Below are 10,473 nucleotides of genomic sequence, written 5' to 3'. Positions count from 1 at the left end.
AACCTAACATTCTATGGGTATGTCTACACTACCCCGCTAGTTCGAACTAGGAGGGTAATGTAGGCATACCGCACTTGCAAATGAAGCCCGGGATTTGAATTTCCCGGGCTTCATTTGCACAAACTGGGCGCCGCCATTTTTAAATCCTTGCTCGTTCGAACCCCGTACACGCGGCACGAACTAGGTAGTTCGGACTAGGAAGCCTAGTCCGAACTACCTAGTTCGTGCCGCGTGTAGCCGCGTGGCACGGGGTTCGAACGAGCAGGGATTTTAAAACGGCGGCGCCCAGTTTATGCAAATGAAGCCCGGGAAATTCAAATCCCGGGCTTCATTTGCAAGTGCGGTATGCCTACATTACCCTCCTAGTTCGAACTAGGAGGGTAGTGTAGACATACCCTAACAGGTTTTTTCCCCACAAAAATCCTCATGTTTTCACACACCCACAAAATTGTCCAAAGAGCCATTTTCTATTGAAAAAAACTTGTGTCTGTTCAAAGGAGCCCCAACAAAATGAACAGAGTTATTCCACATTCACCCCCACTGTTCCTGAGATCAGAATCTTACCCCCATCTTCCCTCAAGCTCACCTTGGGATAGTTTAGTTTCCCCTTCCCTTCCCGATACTGAACACACACAAGAGACATGAGGCATAGTTATTTTCTTCTAAATCACACCAGCTTCTTCTGGATTTATTGTCAAGATCTATTTTTTGGCAGGTATAACAGGAAAGATCGGATTAGAACACAGCTGCAGGTGTGCAGGTACAAGCTTCTATGACGCTTTGTTTGAAGATGAATGAAAACGGCCTTTTAACTCTAATAATCCAGAGGCTGCTTTCTCTCTCCTTGAGGGACTTTGGAATGAGACTGTTCAGCTGCTGCCATATAGGAAACATTTGGTCCTGCTGATTTCATGGCTAGGAAGCTTATGTTACAGCTGATTAGACAATCTGTTCTTTCCTCGTTTAGTTTGCACATATCTTTGCACGCCACACTGCGTTGCAAAGGAAAATAAATAAGAATGAAACAACCTGAAAGCAAAAATCCATCAGGATTAGAATTTGTCTAAAATAAAGGGTGAGATCTAATAATTTTTTAAAAGTTATAACTTTTAAAATGACATGCAAGTTCTAACATTCGCAATTCAACCAAAGCAAGTGCATTAAAGGTTTTTGCAAAGATATCAATTATTTTTTGGAAAAAAAAAATTGCACTTTTTATCATCATATGTTCAACCTCATGTTTTGCAGGGCTGAATTCACACTGAATAGTCAGACAGTTGATTGATTTTTAGTGGAGACAAACCATTGTAAGAACACTAGAAAGGATACTACTGCGGTTGTACAACAGAGAACAAAATTTGCATATCTTCTGTGAGAATTTGCATATCTTCTTCTAATCTCACTTTTGAAAATGGAGTTTTTCAAAGTGAAAGTAGTTTGGATGCAGCTTTTTGGGTGAATCCTCCCCCTTTTCGAAAAGCTGCTTTTCCTCAAAAAATGAGGTTTATGCAGCTTTTCGAAAAAAGGGGGGGAAGAGGGTTGCCGAAAACGCCACGTCCAAATTATTTTCACTTTCAAAAGTTCTGCTTTTGAAAGTGAGATCAGAAAAAGATATGCAAATTCCCACGGAATGTCCCACGGAATTTGCATATCCTCTTTCGGCACTTTGGCGTAGTCTAGGTGAGCCCAGAGAGTCCAATGCTCATTGTGCAGCTATGCAAATATGGACTTACTCCATGTTGCTGTAATTCCGTCAATAGTTGCTTTCCCAGGCTGCCCCTCAGGCTACCCACAAAGGGACAGATTTTTAAAACCACTCAGATCCCAACAGTTATCTTTTAGACCCTGAAATATGTGGCTAGATTTTTCAAATACACTCACCTCTCTGGTATGTCTACTCTACCAAGTTTTGTCACCAAAAACTGTGTACACCCTGCAATGCAACCTTTTGTTGTTAAACACCTGCAGTTTCAGTGACCAAAAAAACCTTTACCTCATACAAGATAATTTCCCCCTTTTCCCACTTATGAAAATCTTACAAGAGACTTTTTCACCCTTTTTTATTGGCAACAAAGAGCCAGTGTGGATGCTGCTGTTTGTTTTGTTGACAGAACTATGGCTCCCGCCGGTATCCCACAATGCCTACCCTAATGGCTCTGCTCAGCGTTTTGATCTCTGCTGTCCTGCAGGTATTTGCCCCTCCCCTCTCAAAGCTCTGGGAACTATCTGGCAGTTGAATGTACGTCTACACTCACACACGACTGACAAATTTTTGTTGTTCACCAGTGTTTAACCTTTCAGCACATGAAGAATAAAGCTCTGCTGAGATAAGGAACGCCGTGCACTCTCCTGCTGACAAAGTGAAACCCACTCATTGAAGAGGGGAAGTATTTTGTCAGCTAAAGTGCCAACAAACAGTGTTCACACAAGCTGAGTTTTAGCAATGAGCAAAGGTGCAAATTGTAGTTTTTAAAAAGATTGGTTTACGAAGTTCATAGACGATATTACTGATACAGGTTGAATCTCTCTAGTCCAGCAACATTCATGGTACAGCATGATTTTAGTTAGTCAGCTTTCCACTTATCATGGGCGTGGGCAAGTTTCCCACGGTCCCATAAAGTTTGTTTACAGCCACCAGTCCTGGCTCTCAATGTTCTGTGCTGCTGTTTAGCTCTAATTTACCCCTAAATGTCTTCTGAGAGCCCAGCAAGCAGTGGAAGTGTTAGTAATGCTGCTAGATACCACTGACTTCCCACGGTTTGGCAAATTTTCTGGTTCGGCACCAATCAGGTCCCAAGGATGCCAGACTAGAGAGGTTCAGCCTGTGTTTTATTAGAGGCACATTGAGCCGTGACTCTAAAAGCTGCATAACACACAGAAGAGATTAATACTGGGAATGGAGGAAGTTCCAGGCTTCATTCTGATGAGCATCAGAAGATTGGCTAAATCTAACATCTTTGGTAAAAAAAAAAAGTGTATTTAAGCAGTACCCCTTTCCTCACTCCTCTGTGGTTTCTGTAGGAAGTTAGAAGAGGTTTCATCCTTAATTGAGCCTGGCTCCCTCTGTCGTTGCCACCCAGTGTCCTAACTGAGCCCTTCAGCTCCCGTTTCAGGGCCAATGTGGGATAGATACCCCACTACACTCCAGTAGCTCTGCATTAATGCTGCATTCTCTACCAGAAGGATTCAGCACCTTCAAAATAGCAAGTCTGTGTAAGGATGCTCCATAGTACTTCTCCAGAAGACAAATTATCACAGAAAGGCCCACTTGCCCTTGGTAGCTTCAAAAGGTGCAAATCATAGAACACTAGAACTGGAAGGGACCTTGAGAGATCATCAAGTCCAGTCCCCCGCCCATATGGCAGAGCCAAGCACCATCTATCATGCTTGATATATGATCTATCTAACCTGCTCTTAAATATCTCCAATGATGGAGATCCACAACCTCCCTAGGCAATTTATTCCAGTGTCTAACTATCCTGACAGTTAGGGAAGTTTTTCCTAATGTCCGTCCACCCGAAACCTCCCTTGCTGCAGTTTAAGCCCATTGCTTCTTGTCCTATCATCAGAGGCTATCATCAGAGGCCAAGGAGAACAACTTTTCCTCTCTCTTCCTTGTAACACCCTTTTAGATAATTGAAAATTGTTATGTCCCCCCTCAGTCTTCTCTTTTCTAAGCTAAACAAGCCCAATTCTTTCACTCTTCCCTCATAGCACACATTTTCTAGACCTTTCATCATGTTGGCTGTTCTCTGGACCTTCTCCAGAACTTTCTTGGAATGTGGTACCCAGAACTGACACAATATTCCAGTGGAGGCCTAACCAGCACAGAGTAGAGTGGAAGAATCACTTCTCACGTCTTGCTCACAATATTCCTGTGAATGCATCCCAGAATGCCGTTTGCTTTTCTTGCCACGGTGTCACACTGCTGACTCACGTTTAGCTTGTGGCCCACTATGACCCCCTAGTTCCCTTTCTGCTGTGCTCCTTCCTAGACAGTTGCTTCCCATTCTGTATGGGAGGGGGATTGATGTTCCTCAGTCTTGGTTCTAGCAGCAGGCTGTGGCCTTGATCTGATTTGACACAGCCTGGGCAAGCATGATCAATCACCGTGTCCCAAGAGAAACCCAGGTTAACGATTCCCTAGAGTTATGTGTAACTGCCATCAGGTGGATTTGAACCTGGGACATCTGGCGCTTACTGTAGGAGCGTCTACCACTTGAGCTGAAAACCAGCTCATTCTCAGCTTAAGCTGTAGAGCTCCCTTGTTCTTATCTCTCACTGTAAGTGGTCTAAGTGCCACTCCATATGGCAGTGAACCACACTAGATATTAGGGTTACATCTGCACACTATGCAATGCCATCCTCAGGGGAGAACCTGGTGGCAAGGGCCAAAGAGTGGATATCTGCCAAGCAGAGAGCAAAGGAAGGGGCGGAGGGAGGCTTTTAACCCCGATATCTCTGTTTCTCCACACAACAAAATATCACTGTCTTCAATGAAATGTATCACCTCACTCTGCAAAGCAAAGTTTTTCTTTGTATGTTTCTGTGGTTGATGAAAAACTGCAAGTTGTCATGGGGGTAATTATCAGTAATTTGAAAGGTTTGGGTCATAATTTTCCTCACACAACCTGTTTTTAAACTTGCAGCTGCATAAGTTACACCAATAGACTTCCCAAGACTTCGGTGGAGTTGCTCCTCATTTACATCAACATCATATAGAAGAAAATCGGGTCTTTGATCCGTCATGCAATGTTATTTTTTCACGGGCAGAAATGACGGCGTCGCACCGCAGCACAAACGCACGTGCCAAAACTTTAGAAAATGGCCAATATCAAAACAAAACATTTGGTTGGACCTGAACGGATTTTTTTTATTTTACTTTTCAAATTTGCCAAAGGTTTGAGAAGCGTTTGGTTTTGGTCCATCCCAAATGATGTTTCCTGGTATTTTTAAATCACCAATGGACCCCAAAAAATCTGCTTTTCATTTTACTAATGAATTCTCTGTATTTGCTGTAATGCTTTCCCAAGTACACCGAGCTGTGATCATGTTTCCTTTCCACAGAAGAAGGGGAACTCCAGGAACTCGCATAAAAAGCTAAGCAAAAAAGATGCAGAGGCTTTGGCCTTGTAGCTTTAGGACTTACATGCTGTCTCTGTGGGACGTTCCAGAGCTGGAAGATTAATGGGGAGAAAAAAGGGGGTACAGAGCACCCACCAGCCAATCAAGTGCAGGCAGATCCTGCCAACCAGCTGTTCAGCAGTGTGAAGTGGAGCAGAAGTGGCGCCATGAGGGAAATGATGGAGTGGGGGTGGGGCTCAGGACGGACCGGAAGTGGCACACCGACCCAGAAAGAAGAAAAAGTCAGTGTCTGTACTATACTCCCCTTTTTTAGCTTCATCCCCGCCACCAAGGTTTGTCCCTGCCAAATCCACTGGCCATTCCAAAGTGTCAAGAAAGAAATTGTTGCAGGCTGGGCCAAAACTGAAAAACTTCCTTATTTTCGGAAAACTGAGAAGTTAAAATTAATTGATGATCAAGCCAAATATTTTGTTTGGACAAAATCAGAATGTTGTTGCCATGTTCTAAAGTTTTGTCCATAAAAAATAAGTATTTGGAAAAGTTGTTTCAAATAAACACACCATAGTTTTTTCCATTTTCAAAACAAACATGAAAAGGTTTGATTCTTTGTGGTTTTATTAGAAGGGTGGAGGTGGAAAGAGGAGTCCAAAACACAACAGTTGAGCAAAATTTGCATCTTTTGCTGTCACAAAATCTACATTTTTCATTCCCAACAGCGCTACACCCTGAAAATTTAGCTCAGCCCTGTTACATACACCTTTACTGGACAGCAACTTTACAGTTAATTCCTTGTACTACAGATGTAAGAAGATGGAATCATTATAAATCAGTGGACACACTTCTTATCTAAGCATCTGATGCACAATGTTATGGAATGTCTGAAATGGGAGTTAACAGAATTACATCTGTCCCCACTCTGGAAATCCAATATCTGTGAAGGGAAGAGTTGTGGTAAAAGATCGGTAAACCTTTTTTGGGGCATAAGGATCTTGCAGGAAGAGGGTTTTTTGCGCAAAAATAAAATGTCCACACTGCTTGTTTTTGCACAAAAATCCTAGCGAAAAAACAGATCCGCAGAAAATATGCAAATGAAATCATGACTCATGCAAATGAGTCCCTCAGTAGCATATTTTTTGCCGAGAAAACTCATAGTATAGACGTAGCCATAGCGTTTGGAAGGTCATAAATTTGAGAGATTTAGGTTAATGTTTTCATTGCTAGCCAGGAGGTTTAGCCACATAAATTCCCATTGAAATGAACGAGCTCCCATTGTAGAGCTGTACCAATTTCAGCTGGCTCAGGATCTGTCTCTTTGTAATTAAAGCAGACATTAAAATAAAGCTCAGTCAGTTCATGCCCTAGCCTGCACTAACACCCTATAAACTTAAACATTTCAAAGGGACTGTGCAAAATGGCCTTAACAGGTTGCTTATGGTCTCTGATCACTGTGCGCTAATCCACAGCTGTTTCTCATAAAAAACGACTAATCAGAACCTGAAAGTCTGACAAGAATTTGTACCCTTCTTTTTACATGTTTTAGTGTTCATTTGCTTCTCTCCTAACTAATGCTAATAGTTTCTGAGCTATTAACCTTGCTGTGAACTTCATTAAAATAGGAACCTGTTAATTCTAGCTGCTCAGTTGTATAAACAAGGAGAGTAGAGTAGGAAGGGGAGAAAATGTCTGTAACCAGCATTGGTGAAACCACTGCTGGGATCCAGCATCTTATTCTGGTGTCCAGTCTCAACAAAGAATGTTAAATTGTATACTATTCAGAGACAAGCGAAAAGGATGATTTGTGTCTGGAAAAATAGCCGTACAATGAGAGCATTAAGGACCTCCGTCTATTTCGTTTGTCAGAGAGAAGGGTAAGAGGTGAGTGAACTGATCAAGTCTACAAGCACCAAAATCTTCCTCACACACTATGAAAGAAATCTGTTAGACTGTGTATTCTAGCACCACCCCTGCCATTGCAGCACTTACATTGGGGAAAGATATGAATCTAGGGAGCTATTTAATCTAGCACACAAAAGTATAGAAAAGATTGGTACTAAAATATTTTAATTTCATTTTATCTTTAACAGTGGAATCGTACCAAAGGAAGCAATAAATTTAATAACTCTTACACAGTTTTTCAACGTTGATTTAAGGACCTAAGAGAAACTCTAGTTTAACCACAAGCTATTTGGCTCCATCATATTACCAATGCAGTAGGAAACAACAGTTCCTTTAACTGCAAGAATTACTAGGGAGGTTCTAGGGCTTGTATTATGCATTGGTCCCTTCTGGCCTTAAGATCCATTCATTTATCAGTCATTGTCCTGTGCTTTTAACTATCAAACAACTGCTCTTCTAGTTTTCTGTTGTTTTGGGAGTGTACAAATAAATTAGCTCAACATATTTAACCAACATTTCACCTTCTCCTTTTAGTGCTTTAGAAGGAAAACCTTAAGTACATTCTCTATACAAATAAGGACTAGAGAATACCAAGGGTTGCATGAAATAAAACAAGGCAAATGATCCTCTCTGTTGGAAGGTGAGCAGAGCTGAAAAGGGAGATTGCTCAAGGATGAAAATATTCTCTCCAAGTAGAGATCCCAGCACAATTTCTCCGCTTGGAGTTTTTTGGGCGAGAAGGAAAGTGAAGGGATGTTTCATTGTCCTTTAGGAGGAGTGGATTTCTATGCACTGGGCCAGATCCAAAACTCGCTGGCGGTCAAATGGGAGTTTTTCCAATGACTTCGAGAGGCATTGGATTAGGTCCTGTCTTTGGCAACCAGAATCACACATGCACTTTAACACAAGGAGGCAAATAGATGACAAAACATATACTATTTCAGGCATTTTCCATTAATATGGAACCAGGGTAAACCTGTGCAAATATCACCTTTTGAATGAACTGGTGGATTGCGGGCTAGTGTTGGTGCCAATGTGGGGTGTTCGTGGTATAAGTAGGTCCCACCTTGATATAGATCAGCAGAAAATGTGGCTTTAAAGATCTTATGACATTTGGCAAATGCTGTTAGTTTTGGTGTTCCAATCCTAGTAACGTATCATTCATTCTAACCTACGTATTTATAGGTTGATAATCACAATAGGGGCCAATATACACTATTGACGAGTATTACAGAAATATATTTAGCAATGCAGTCTACTCCACATGCTGCTGATGCGTGATTTGTTGAATCAGGGTTACAAGCGTGCACTTAAAGTACACAAATAACAATTAGACTAGCAATTAAGTGTATGCTATATTTGAACATTTAGATTTCCAGAAAGCCTTTGACAAAGTCCTTCACCAAAGGCTCTTAAGTAAAGTAAGTTGTCATGGGATGAGAGGAGAGGTCCTCTCATGGACTGAGAATGGTTAACAGATAGCAAACAGAGGACAGGAATAAATGGTCAGTTTTCAGAATGGAGTCCCACAGGGGTCCATACTGGGACCAATTCTGTTCAACACATTCATAAATGATCTGGAGAAAGGAGTAAACGGTGAAGTGGCAAAATTTGCAGATGATACTAAACTGTTCAAGATAGTTAAAACCAAAACAGATTATAAAGAGCTTCAAAAGGATCTCACAAAACTAAATGATTGAGCAAAAAAATGTCAAATGAATTGTAATGTTGATAAATGCAAAGTAATGCATACATTGGAAAAATATAAATCCCAACTATACATGCAAAATGACAAGGGCTAAATGTAGCTATAACCACTCATAAAAGAGATCTTGGAGTCACTGTGAATAGTTCTCTGAAAACATCCACTCAATGTGCAGCAGCAGTCAAAAAAGCCAACACAATGTTAGGAGTCATAGTCAAGGGACAGAGAATGAGACAGAATATCTTATTGCTTTTTATAAATCGGTGCTACACCCGCATCCTGAATACTGCATACAGATGTGGTCACCTCATCTCAAACAAGGCATCTTAGCATTGGAAAATGTTCAGAAAAGGGCAACAAAATGATGAGGCGTTTGGAACGGCTGCCATATGAAGAGAGATTAAAAAGACTGGGATTTTTCAGCTTTGACAAGAGGAGACTAGGCCCTGGTCTACCCTAGGGAGTTATTTCAAAATAAAACTCCCCTTATTTTGAAATAACGAGCCGAGCGTCCACACTCCCAGCTCATTATTTAGAAATAAAGGGCTGGTTCTTTCAAAATAATAATTTCTGCTTTTCATGAGGAACAACACTTATTTCGAAGAAGTTATTTTGAAATAGCGGTAGTGTGGATGCTCCACTCTTGCTATTTCGAAATAACGACTCCCCAGAGTGACAGTAATTACTCCCTAATGCTTCCTGAGGCTCTAAGTCAAGACAGCGCATCCACATTAAGGGAGCCTGCCTCCAATTAATTTTGGGGCTTCCATGTAATATGGACACGGTATTTCAAAATAGTTTGGGAGTTATTATTTTGAAATAAGTTATTTCAAAATCATTTCCTAATGTAGACATGCCCTAAGGGGGGATATGATAGAGATCTATAAAATCATGACTGGTGTGGAGAAAGTGAATAAGGAAAAGTTATTTACTTGTTCCCATTACATAAGAATTAGGGGTCACCAAATGAAATTAATAGATAGCAGATTTAAAACAAACAAAAGGGAATATTTCTCCATGCAACACACAGTCAACCTGTGGAACTCCTTGCCAGAGGATGTTGTGAAGACAAAGGATTTTAACAAGGTTCAAAAAAGAACTAGATAAGTTGATGATTCCCTGTTCTGTTCATTCCCTCTGGGGTATCTGGCATTGGTCTCTTTTGGAAGACAGGACACTGGGCTGACCCAGTATGGCCACTCTTATGAAGGAGTACCAGACTCAAACCACTTTAGGCAATTCAGCCATTGGATCAAATGATGTCACTTTGTCAGCGTGTTACATACATGTGTGTTTAAAAGGACAGGTCTGAGCCCCAAGGATCATGCCATAAACACCTAAGCACAGAGTTTTCCCATTCCCACCGCTTTCTAGAATCTCTTAAGAGGACCACCACCATCTCCTTCTATCCCAGACCTTCTACCATCCGTAAAGAGCTGAAATCAATAAACACTTTAAAAAACCCCAAACCAGAACCCTTTATGGAACAGAGTTGAGACCCCCAAAGAGGAGAAAGACCCAGAGATTCCATGCAACCTACCAGGAACTTGGCTATTGCAACTGATTTTTAAAAGGTAGGTGCCTAGATACTATGTTGATGGGTAGCAGAATAAAACCCTAGGCTGTGTCTACACTGGGCCACTTATTCCGGAAAATCAGCCGCTTTTCCGGAATAAGCTGCGAGCTGTCTACACTAGCCCTTGAATTTCCGGAAAAGCAATGACGCTCTACTGTACAAAATCAGCCGCTATTCTGGAAAAACTATTCTGCTCCCGCTCGGGCATAAG

General features: G+C 41.4%; 1 long non-coding RNA gene across 2 annotated transcripts in view; it reads right to left on the bottom strand.

Annotated features, from left to right (window-relative positions):
* Window positions 1-671: 671 nt before the first annotated feature.
* LOC142827697 (uncharacterized) overlaps window positions 672-10,473 on the bottom strand; it is a 69,123-nt gene continuing 59,321 nt past the window's right edge. For both annotated transcript variants that reach the window (XR_012902412.1, XR_012902411.1), the window contains exon 3: window positions 672-1,029. This is a non-coding gene — a long non-coding RNA (uncharacterized LOC142827697). The remainder of the gene's footprint in view (window positions 1,030-10,473) is intronic.

The sequence above is a fragment of the Pelodiscus sinensis genome, chromosome 3 (assembly GCF_049634645.1).
Source record: "Pelodiscus sinensis isolate JC-2024 chromosome 3, ASM4963464v1, whole genome shotgun sequence".
Taxonomy (NCBI): domain Eukaryota; kingdom Metazoa; phylum Chordata; order Testudines; family Trionychidae; genus Pelodiscus; species Pelodiscus sinensis.
Note: the sequence above shows the minus strand (reverse complement) of the source record. Positions and strands in the feature narration are given on the sequence as shown.